A 12,779-nucleotide genomic window follows, 5' to 3' on the forward strand; every position below is an offset into this window, starting at 1 on the left:
GAGGTGAGATTGGACAGGAACCTCTTGAGGACAAGTAACCCTAAAAGAAAACAAGAGCAGAAGGATGTTTAGAGCCTGAATAAACCTAATGAAAACAGTAAAAGCAGAAGCGAGTATAATAAAAAGCAGAACGCATATATCTCTATTTTTTATCAAATACTTACACAGTGCTACCTGCCAGGCAATTTTCTAAGCATTTTGTAAATTAAATGGTATATTCTAATTCAGTTGATATTATCCTCATTTTACAATTGATGAAACTATTCTCAGGTATGATTTGCCAGAACAGAAAGAGAAATAAAACAAAAGCTGCGATCACTGCAGACTTCCACAGGCAGACACCGAAGGAAAGTTAAAGGGGAGGTGATTCTCCCCAAGAGGAAGGTAACAGTGACAATAATAATTATGTGCCAGGCACTATTGTAAGTTGTATATATTTCATTTCATTATAAATGTCATTTAATAAGAGCTAGTCAGGTAAGAAAAGAGTATAGGCATTATTTTGTCCTCATTTTCCAGATGAAGAAATAAGGCACAAGAGGGTTTGAGTAACTTTCTCAAGGTAATAAAGTTTGTATTAAAGTGAGATATTTAATCTGAAACTTGAGCTCTTAATCACTGTTCCCTGACGAGAGGATTTACTTCCACGAGGGGGATAGGAAGTGTCGCTACTCTACGTCCCTTCGTCAGGTGTGCAGCACCTTAGAGTAAAACATGTCAGTTGACAGAGCTTGATCTGATGCAGAAAATAGAGAAGAAAGCCCTCCAGTTCTGGAGAGCAGCTTGCTGAGAAAAAACACCTACCCAGCTCCAGAGGAAATGCATGCCAGTCACCTATGCCAATGAACCTAGTCCCCTGAATTCATGTATGTGAACCAAGGATGACAAACATTTGGAGAAAACATGAAAGAAAATAACAAAACAAAACAAAAAACTGACCCTTCAGAAAAAGATACTCCAGGAAATATAAAATATTTATTTCAAATTCTAAATAGGCTTTTTATACTCATTTATTTAACAAACACTTAATGAATACCCATTATGTATCAGACACCGGTTTGTGGTACTGAGTATCATGGTAATAAAACACACTCCTATCCAGAAAGAAAAAACAAAACATAGTATCTGCCCCATGGAGCTTATCTGAATTTATGTTGCATCATAAAAAAGCACAATCTGACAAGAAAATGGAACAGAAAAAAAAAATTGTGCTCAGGAGTTGAGAATATGATGGCTGAGTAAATATCCTAGCAGAATTGTTAAGAAATAGACTGAATATGGCTAAAAAAAATGATTTGGAATAACACAGAATTCAAAAGTAGAACAAAAATACAGAAAGGTAAAAAAATTAGAGAAATGTTAAATGATATGGAAGATGAATTCAGATAGTCCATTTTTTACTACGAAAGGAATTCCGGAGAGAATATGAAGGAAAAGAGGGAGAGCAAAGAACACTTCACAAAGTTGAATAAAAATTCAAGTCTTCCGACTGAAATGGCTCATCAAGGGCCAAGCAGAGTGAATAAAGACCCACATCTTAGTGAAACCTCTGAACTCAAACAACTGAGGAAATTCTGAAAGTTTCCAAAACTAAAAGCTATACATTATAGCTTTATACATTATAAGCTTGAAATTGCTTATAAAGGTACTAGAAATCAGACTGGCATCAGATATATCATTTGGTAGTACTTGGTCCTAGAAGAAAGTAGAGAAATGCCTACAAAAGTCTGAGCAAGATGACATTAAGCCAAAATATATACCAGTCAAAAATACCATTCAGATGCAAGTTTAAATAAAAATATCTTTGCACAAGCAAGAACTTGAAAAGGTCTCCTGGCTACAGACTCTGAAAGAATTACTGCAGCAAAATTAAAAATGTTTCCAGGAGGAAAATGTGGGATACAAAAACAAAAAGATTAACTACTACTCAACAATAAGGAGAAGCCAGTGATATGCACAGCATATGCATGAATCTCAAATCATTATCCTCAGTGAAAGAAGCCAGACCCAAAGGCTACATGTTGTATGGTTCCAGTTACATGACATTCCAGAAAAGGCAAAAACCATAGAAATGGAAAACAAATCAGTGGTTGCTGAGGACTGCAGGGGGTAGATGAGTGGACTACAGCTGGGCACAAGAGGATTATTTGGGTAGTGGAACTGCTCTATATCTTGATTGTGGTGGTGGTTACACAACCATATTCTTCTCTCAGAATGCATAGGACTGTTCACCAAAAAGGGCAAAAAATAGAGTACTATGTAAACTATACCCCATAAATAAACAAATACATGAATACAAACACAGATACATCAGTGCTAGTAAGGAGGAAAAATGTTGGTGTCTGAAAAAAAAAAAGCAATTAAATATATATTTAAATCTCAATGTTAAAAATTTTGAAAATGATTTTGAACTAAAATTCCAAATGATTACAACATTGGAGGTGGTAGGAGGTAGAAGTTTAAGAAGCAGAAAAATAAGTTTGCTAGGACTATCCCTTTATCTAGGAGAAGAATCAAGATATCAATATAGCCTACATGTTGATTAAAATATGACAAATATTTTTAGATTAACTCGTAGAAGAATATAAATTAAATTTATAACTTCTGAAGCAGATGAAGAAAATAGTAATAGAAAACAACCTAATAAGAAAGTAAAGTAGAAATAACTGAAAAGTTTGGTTGAAAGAGGAAAACTAATATAAGGTGGCAAAAATAGTTTCAAACACATTAATCATCATCATAATTAAGAGTGTGTTAAATTATCATACTTTAAGCCATTCCCTAAGAAATGGTTAAAATTAAACATACATGTACACAAATAAAAATCCAGCTATAGGCTGCTTGCAAAAGGCAGACCTAAAATTAAATGCTGCAATGTGATCATCTTACTAGATAGAAAAACCTTTAATATTTGACATGATTTAATATTCATTCTTAATAAAAGATGAAATAAATTTAGTTTGGTGAGACTTACAGGAAAACTTCATTAATTTGGCAGAGAGGAATACAACTAACTTGCAGAATATCCTGCTTAATGGTGATACACTAAAAAAAGAGTCACTGTGCAATTCAACTTTGTTACTGCAGGTTTTAGTGAATATGAGAGGGGGAAAAAGATATTTTTATATGATGACACCTGTACGTCTAAAGGTGACAATTCATCTTAATTTAATAATTTTCCTACCATAATACTCTGCCTATTCCGTGTCTTTTTATTTCAATAATTTCATAAATATATTCTTCTAAACAGTTGCATCCCTAACTTCTTGTTCAGATGTGTTCAATTAGCTGTTCAAAATCTCTTGGTGCTCCCTACACATCAGCCTGCTTTCCGTCAACAGCAGCTGTATCTTGGTTGAAGGGCTACAAAAACTCACTTTGCCCACACATGGAGGGCCAGAATAAATACCCCCTGAAGGAAATTCCTCAGCCAATGACTGATGAGAGAGAGTTAATAAATGCCACAACTTCCCCCACCCTCCTCCTTGGCTGGGATAACTCTGGAGCATGTTTTGCCCCCTTTTTCCAGAGTTTCCTGAGGGGATCATGATGCAGTCAGTCACTGTGGTAGCCGGCTTGATACTGCATCTTTTGCTGGCTACCTCACTTTCCCTGTACCACCTTCCCTCCCTAACCCACGCTCCTTGTTTCTCACAATAAACTGCTGACACTGGAATCCTTAGAGTCTGCTTCTGGGGAACATGAACTATACATAGGCATAAATGATAATAATCATGGATATTTAAATGTTTTTTATTTGCTTCATTTTTTTAATACTAGCTGAGTATGCCACTTATTTTCAAAATGATTTAACCAAGAAATATAGAGAAGGTAAATGTGGCAAAATGTTGAAAAGGCATGGGGCATTCCATTGTGGTAGTTACACATTTCTTAAGTTTTAAATTTTTCAAGATGAAAAATAGAACATGCTGAATGAATTCTGACTTGAAGACGACAGGATAAAGTTGGCATTTCCCTCTTCTCTTCATGGAGGACATCCAAAAGCAGCAAGAAGAATAAACAAGCACAAATTCCATTGAAACCCAGCCTTCAATGGAGAAATTGGGAGATAAACAAAATTCAATACCACAAAATGGGTAGAAGGACTTTACAAAACAGTAAAAAAATAAAGAGGGGGTGGGGAGAGGAACAGGAAAAACAAATGGCAGATAAAGGACATTCTCCAGAAAAATGATAGCATGAATAGATGAAAAGTATAACTAAATATTTTACCACACATTTTAAAACTTACTGATGTACTTCTGTGAATGAAAAGCACAAAGCATAAAAAACAGAAATTTAGTGAGGAGTCAGATGGAAAAAATGTGAAAAAGGCAATAATCAACAGACCGGAAGGTGAAATTGGAAGAAACCCAAGGGAGAGTAAGACACTGATGAAAAAAATAGTAAGGCTAGAAGAAAAGGCAAAAATGAACAAAATGAAAATCAAGAACAAATTTTTAAAGTTAGGGAAAATGATAGTTAAAATAGGCAAAGAAACTCTGTACCCTGTTACCTCACTGCCAACTAATCGAAAAATGTCCGTAAGCTGATCGGGCGTCCTACAACCCTCACCCCTCATGTTGCCTTTAAAAACCCTTCCCTGAAAGCCAGTGGGGAGTCCAGGTCTTGTGAGCATGAGCTGCCCGTTCTCCTTGTTGGCCCTGCAACAAACACTGTGCTTTTCTTCACCACAACCTGGTGTCAGTAGATTGACTTCGCTGTGTGTCGGGCAACTGTGTGTTCAGTTCAGTAACAAATGTAAAAGATTTGACAAAATATGTTGTGGTACTGTAGACAAACAGAGACATAAGGACTGGATAATTGTGGATTTGTAACAATTCAGTAATGATATCTAAAGTTTGCTATTTAATATGTCATTGTTACCTGGAGACAGTTCTCTAGTGGCAAACCATAGATCTGTGTCCCTGGTACTCTTCTGTGAGTTTCTTGTTTTAATATTTTAACAATAATAGAATAATTAATTAGCCAATAGCTAATGAAATCTTAGAGGCTGTATTTTAATAGGTGCAGTATGTCTAGGACACCAGAAGTAACCACTCAAGGTGCTTGTTGGGCAACACCTGGAGCACTGTATTCAAATAAGGACAAAATAGTAAATGGACTATAAACCTAGTTATTATAATAATGACTAACTCACTGTGGAGACAGAGTTTACTAAGCATTTTCATTACCACACTAATGCTTCATAATTTGCTTCAAGATTGATAGAATAATTATCCCTATTTTACAAATGAAGATCCTAAGAGGTTAAGTAACTTGTCAGTTTCTCACAATTAATAAGTAATGACGTTGCGACTTGGGATATAACAAGAATAATATTAAAAAGTCAAATATACTGAATGCTCTGTCCTTTTGCTTTGAAACTGTCTATTTAACTTTCACGTTTAGAATATTATTGCAACATATTTCTTTGTTGGTAGTGAGTGTTTTGTTTCTATTTTGTTTTTTCTTGTGCCATTTAAAATTTCATTTAATTTCCATTGTTTATGTTTAAAAAATATTATCATTTATTCTTTGGAGGTAATGTATCTTTTTTCTTTTGTTTCTAAGATTTTTTCCCTTCATCTCTAGTTTTTAGCAGTCTGAATATAACATGTTTAAGTGTGAGTTTCTTTGTATTTATACTCCTTGGAATTTTCTAAACCTTTAAAAATCTGCGTTGATTTCCTTCATTAGTTTGGGGAAATTCTCCATCATTATCTCTTCAGATTTTGCTCTGCCCCAATCTCTCTCTCTCATCTCCTTCAGGACTCTTATGTAGTATGAGGGACTGAATACCATGACTTCATCAGTGATTGAACTAGATCACAGCTGGATTACAGTTTCAGTAGGATTAACCCACCTCTAGTTCTTCCCTGTTCTTTGTGCATGGCCTTTGGGAGATTTTAATTAAGAACCTAGGAAGTCTCTATATCCTCAGCCATGAAATAGTGAGGGAGAGCTAATTCTACGCTTTGAATGTTTTGAGCTTAACTCTTTAACCTCCAATAACTCACATCTTCAAACTCTAACATAATGTCCTGAGAGGGGAAGATCCACCAGCTGTTTGTGAGACCTTGTCTCCTAGTCACTGTTTAAAAACTGTAAGAGACTTTGTACAGCCTTTTAGAAGTTTCTGGCCCAGCCCTCACCCCATCTTCCATACCACCACAGAATCCATCAGATACCCCACAGTAAAGATCAGCTGCCATATTCCTGGGACTTGTCTTGATTTTACACCAGCCTCCTCGACTGTTGAAGCTCTGATGGTTCACCTCCCCTCTAGTGGTGTACTTCTGCCTAGGCCAAGCCTGAATCTCAGCAGTCCCCCAAATCAGTAAATGCTTTCAAAGGATGAAAATAACTGGCAGCTGTCAGCTCACAAAGGAAAGACTTCCCTCTCTGATTTTTCACTTGTTCCCATGGTTTCCAGTGTCCTTAAAAATAGCATTTTTGTAATTTACCCAGTTTTTTCTAGTTACTGAAGTAGAAACATGGGCCTATAAGACCTACTACATCCTACTCAGAGCCAAAGCCTCAAGGAGATTATTTTAAAAGCATCTTTATTCTTCTCACCAAAGGAAAGGGAAATACCCAAAACAAAACCTCCTAGAAAAGTTTAAAATGAAGCAATGAAAAAAGATAATGGGAAAAGATGTAAATATTCACCAAAATAAAGTTTATAGTAATATTCATATCAGATTAATTAAATTAAAGGCATAAACCATTAAAAGATATAGAAAGACTACATACTGATGAGCAATCCAACAGAATGTGTAAGTGTAAACATGTATGTACAAAAAACACTGCCTAGAAACATAGAAAGCAAAAATGTTCAGACTCTCAAGGATTAACTCATAAATCCAATTTTTCATTTAAAATTCATAATACTTTAATCCTCCCCTCTTAGATAATAATAGCTAAATCTGATAAAAAGAATTAGTAAAGAGTATATATTAGGAAAACATTAGTGATTATGATGTGTGTGGGGGGTGGAGAGAGAGAGACTGCATTCAGCAAATCAAAGCTATATATTCCTTTCAAGCGTAGGGATACATGGAACATTTCCAAAAATGTTCCACATACTAAGTCAAAAATTAAATCTCAACATTATATAGATCTTATTAATCTTTCTACTCTTCCTTACCCCACTGATGTCCTTTCTTCCCTTCTTACCTAATTAAAAACTGTAGTGAATAGTTAGTTATTTCTTTGTATTCATCTTCAACTCCTTTTCCAATTTTCCATTTTATCAGTTTCTTGGCAAAGTAACTGAAAATAATTCTCCACCTTTCCCACATCTGAAAGTGTGTAGCTGAATATACACAGAGAAAGCTTTCTATTCAGCCACGCTAACTCATCTCCTTTTTAACTCATAAGTGCATAACTCAAATGGGCCTTAATTCTGTTAGGCAGTCGTATGATATTTCTACCTTTATTTCTACCACTCACAAAGACAGCTGTTCCCACCTTTTTCTCTTCATATCTCCAACACTATTTCCCCTACACTCAGCAATCTTGCTTCCTACCTCAATGAGAAAATTAAGAACTTCCATGAACTCCTATCACCCCATCTGCCCAGTTACCAACATTATCTCCCATATCTTCTGCTTTCTCTTCTGTGCTCCTTTCTAAGGTCAACTTTGCCTAGCACTTCACAAGCATAATTTCACTTACTCCTCTGGTGATGCTGAGATTGGTGATGATGGTACCATTAGGCAGTTGAAAGCACGGGTTCAAAGTCACATCATTAGAGAGTAGCTGTCGCAGCTCTGTGTTGTCTGCCACCTTATTACTCAAAGGGCAACTCCATGGACCAGTAGCATCACCAACACTTGTGACGGTCTTAGGCCCCAGACCTAATAACACAGTCAAAAACTGCATTTTAAAAAGAGTCCCCAGGTGCTTATTTCCTTCCATGTTTGAAGAACACTGCTATCTATGCCATTCTGTTCTTTCCAATGCACTTTTCACTATAATATTGGTACCAGTTATTTTAAAACTCCATTCTTAGACCATGTTGTAGTAGCACTCAGTCTTTCTCCCTGAGAAAGTTTTACTAAGAGTGGTAGGTCTTCCCAAGGTACTAATTCAGACCTTCCACAGATTCTGTTAGTGTGCTGTGGTCTTACAAGTCAAAACTTCTGATGGTGTCCCTTCTCTTGGGATGACTGATTTGATTAAATTTGGATTCAGTTAGTCTCAGCAGTCAGGGTAGGAGTTTAGTGGTAGCCAGATCAAAGAATCTGGGATTACCATCCTTACAAGAGCCAATTCTTACTCTAATCATTCATTTTAACTATTAATTTCTCATTCACATAGAAATTTGGTTTAATTAAAAGCAGAACTAAATTTTGCAAATTTGATCTTGGAATATGAATTTATTTTCAGGCGTATTATAAGTGGTGAATATTAAGAATCCACCCAAGGAAGAGGTTTGAGAGCCTCGAATTTGTTTTTAAATAATAGAATAAAATGCTCATTCCTTTGTTCAGGACAGAAGTCTAACTTACAATAAATACTCTGAAGGAAAGATTTTGGTGAAAGGGTGGGGAACTGACACAGCGTCACTAGGGCTTCTAGCGTTTTTCCCATCAGAGCACAATGGCTGCAAACAAAGAGGAAGTGGTATGGGTGAACCGCAGCACCCTTCATTTAACATGTACGCTGACAGGCAAACACAAAGAGCTCTTGCAAAAGTTTTCTCCCTGCTATATTTGACTTCTCCACCCACGTTTTGAAAGAAATACATGTATTTCATGTAAGTCATACATAACACTGACCTCACTGAAGTGTGAACTCTTTACCACTTTGATTTTATTAGTTCAGTGTTTTGAATTCTTTAATTAACAATACTCTGCTTTACTCCTTCTATAGTAACAGGTAACTGCATTCCTTGGATCCTCTCTTCCCCATCATTTTCATCATCAGAGGGTTGGTCTGTTTCTGTTTCACTTATGAAATTTATGATAATTTGAAACAATTAGGCTCATTAACAACTTTGTGACTTAAAGGGTAAAACCACATCACTCACATCATTTGTTAAGCAACTATAGTATTAAATGAAATCATCATTACCCACCAATTATTTCAATCATCCTCAAAGATTTGAGTTCCATGTTTTATTTCCTGACAGACACATAGTAAAATTATTACACTAGGATAACCACCCCATCTTAATACCCTTTGCTTTTTTTCTTCTTCTATTCTTAGACATTCCCTGAAGTAACCCTTTCCTGCAACCAGAGTGATCTTCTCAAGGTCCTGCCCAAATGCCTTGTTACCCACCCTCATCCCTGTGTACACTCCATTGACCTGAATTCTTTTTCTCTGTCTGAACTCCTGTAAATCTGATCAGTTTTTAAGTGAGCCTTCTCTGATGACCTTCCCCCAAACAATCTATTTCATCCTTAAAGTTTTATTTCTGATACAGTCTGTTTTCCTCTTTATCTTGTGCTAATTTTGCAACAGATGTTGGATTTTCTACAAGTATTACCTGCATATGTTTTGTCAACCTATTTGATTACAATTGGTTACTGAAGCCAGCAACTGTGTTCTGTACTTCTGTTGAAACTTGTAGTGTTTTTCACATAGTCTACAAGAAATATTTCTTGAAGCAATGCATGAATAAATGGTAAATAGCAGATTTAGGTTCAAGAAATCACATTTGTAGGTTTTTTCCCCACTGTATAGAATTAGGTTAATTTAATCTATTCTCTTATGATTTAATTCATGTAATTTAAAATGGGGAACATAATGTGAGCAAATTTTAAAAATGTTTTAAACTCTTTGGCGAGGATGCTGCAGTTCGGCGATAGGTGAGGCAGCTCAGGGAAGGACCTGGTGCTCGGGGCGCCCAGCTCCCTTAGGGCGCTTAGATGCGTGAGAAAGCTGGTGCGATGAACAAAGGTAAAGACCAGAGCAAGGAAATTGAGAGATTCCTTCCTCCCTTAGGTGTCCTGTGGCAGTTGATCCTAAAGGTTGTGTCACCATAGCCATCCATGCCACACCTGGTTCCAAACAAAATGCTGTGACAGATTTGACAATTGAGGCTGTAAGTGTAGCTATTGTAGCACCTCGGTTGGAAGAAGAGGCTGAGCTCCACCTGTATCTTTCCAAGATCTTAGAACTCAGGAAAAGTGGTGTGGTTTTGGATAAGGGTGGTAGATCTTGTGAAAAAGTAGTGAAGCTTTTGGCCTCCACAACTCCAGAAGAGATCTTGGAGAAACTGAAAAACAAGTCATAAATAAATAAATAAATAAAAGCAAGAAATGAAAAATATGTCCTTGAGAAACTTTGTTATTGCTAATGATGAAGAGGCTGTTAAAAAGGAAAATATAGATTGCTGTACACCTGACACTACAAATCAGCTATACTACAATTTGAAAAATAAAAAATAAAATATATATAAATACACAGAATGTTGAAAATATATATAATAAGAATAGGACTCAAAAAAGAAGTAGGAGGATTAAAAGTACTATGAATCGAAGTTCTAAAATCCTTGGTCCCAAACAGCTGGGAACATGTTGCTCTGATTTCATGGCATTACAAAGTAACAGAGCTGAAAAGAATATTCAGGATGACCTGATTCAGTCCCTTTCATTTTGTGATGGGGCTTCTGATACCCAGAAGTTGAGAGTATTTAGGATCACATGGTGCAAAATGGCAGCTAGAACCTAGATCCCTTGACTCCTAGTTGAATGCAGTTTAGCCTGACTGTAAAGTAAAATGATCATATTTCCACAACACGTCTGGAATTCTAGAGATTGCCTTCTAATCCAGTTTGCCAAATGACAGAGGGAAACCTGTCACACTGCTTCATCGTGTTACTTTGTTTGAAAACGCTTATTTAAATACAAAAATGTTTTCTATGTCTTTTTAAAACTCTCTTAAGCATTTTTAAAGTAAATAAGAATAATCAAGACTTGTAATTTAATGTTAATTTTCATTTTTGAGAAGTCACTGAATTTTCTACCTCCTTGGATGGAAACTGCAATCATCAAATCATCAAATCAAGTGGAGTTCTTATGAATCTCCAAAGAGCCTTAAAAGAAGATAGAAGGTCTGGAAACAATTTTCAGTATTTGTAAAACCCTATTAGAAATCATATCCATATTGAAGCTTCAAAATCTAATAATAAATATCTTGTTTTTAAATATTCAAAAAATGTTTTAAAGACCTCACTTTTACAAATGAGGAAGTTAGACTTAAGTGGAAAGTGGGTCACTGGAAATTACATATATAGTTGTAATCAAGTTCATTATTTCATTATTTCATTGCCCAGAGCAAACTGCAATGCTGTACTTATCTTCAAAGAGAGTAGATGTTGAGTCCTACCATGTGCCTTGGGAGGATAAAATGGTGAATACTTCTGAACAGCTCAATTGATTAATACGCTCTCTGTAGGAAAGCTGTGTAATGTAGTGAACTATGTTAATATAGTAAATACAGCTAGATTCAAGGCTGTAACAAAGGCATAAAGACAAAGTACAATCTGGTAAAAAAATGGATGTACAAGTAGCCAAAAAACTCAGTTCTGATACATAGTGCTTTGCTGATCTATCTCGAGAATACGTCTCAGATTTTCTAAAGGAATAGATAAGACTCAACCACTCCTGAATATTTTCAGTATTTTCTCTCAACAAAGCTCTTGTAAGTGTGAAGTAATAGTGCATTTGAACTTACGCTCCTTAAGAAATAATAGTAGTAACGGTATTTTCTGACATTTATATAATCTTTACAGAATTCTGTGATCTGCATATATGATCTCATTTTTATCCAGTTAACAAGTTTATAAGTTAATCATTACTCTTATCTCCAAATTATATCTGAAAAAACTGAAGCTCAAAGAATTTAATTTGCCCAAAGTTACTTAGTCTGCAGATGGCAGGGCTGGCATTTAAATCTGTGTCCAAGTTAGACACAGGCTCTATGTGACTTGAAGGCCTCTACGCTTAACTCATACGCTACTCTGCCTCAGGAATGCAAGTTAAGTTCACGTGTATGTGCTTTGAACTACTGATCAAGTGGGCATTAGATCCACTCTTCTAGTGAAAAGGAGAGAAGACCTGGCCTGGATGAGAAGTCTGCCAAACTCTGAGTAGATCTCTCTTGGGATGTACCTGCAGAGATGGCTCAAATGCTTTCAGAGCAGTTTTTAGCGGAAGATCAAGGTCTCGAAATTTTCTGCCACTGGTGGAACATTCACCATGAGTGTAGCTGTGATATTTTTCTAATAAAAACAAGAGCCATGGTCTGAAAAATAGAATAATATTTATAGAATGATACTTGCAAACTATTGTCCCAATAAAGGAATGTTCCATTAAATTAAAAAAATCCTGTCCAAGTAACTATAGAGAATGTATAAAAAACACAGCAAGAAAATTAAGGAAGATTTAAGAAAAATATTAACACTTCAATATGTATTATTATCTAATTTTTTAAATCTTGGATCTAAAACCTAAACCACCTTTATTATGTTCAGGAAATTTCCTTCTATACCTATTTTTTTTAGAGTTTTTATCATGAATAAATGTTGGACTTTGTCAAATACTTCATCAGCATCTATTGAGATGATCATGTGGTTTTATCTTTAATTCTGCTCATGTGGTATATCACACTAATTGACTTGCTTGAAATAAACCAGCTTAAAATCACAGGGATGGATCTCACTTGGTCATGGTGTATAATCTTTTTGATATGTTGCTGAATTTTCTTTGCTAGTATTTTACTGAGGAATTTTGCATCTGTGTTCAACAGAGATATTGGCTTAT

General features: G+C 35.6%; 1 protein-coding gene and 1 pseudogene across 1 annotated transcript in view; both read left to right on the forward strand.

The window, feature by feature from the left end:
• Window positions 1–12,779, forward strand: part of FAM227B (family with sequence similarity 227 member B) — a 195,667-nt gene that overhangs the window by 144,252 nt on the left and 38,636 nt on the right. The window lies entirely within an intron of this gene.
• On the forward strand, window positions 9,683–10,541 carry LOC102520079 (annotated as a pseudogene).

The sequence above is a fragment of the Camelus ferus genome, chromosome 6, assembly GCF_009834535.1.
Source record: "Camelus ferus isolate YT-003-E chromosome 6, BCGSAC_Cfer_1.0, whole genome shotgun sequence".
Lineage (NCBI taxonomy): Eukaryota > Metazoa > Chordata > Mammalia > Artiodactyla > Camelidae > Camelus > Camelus ferus.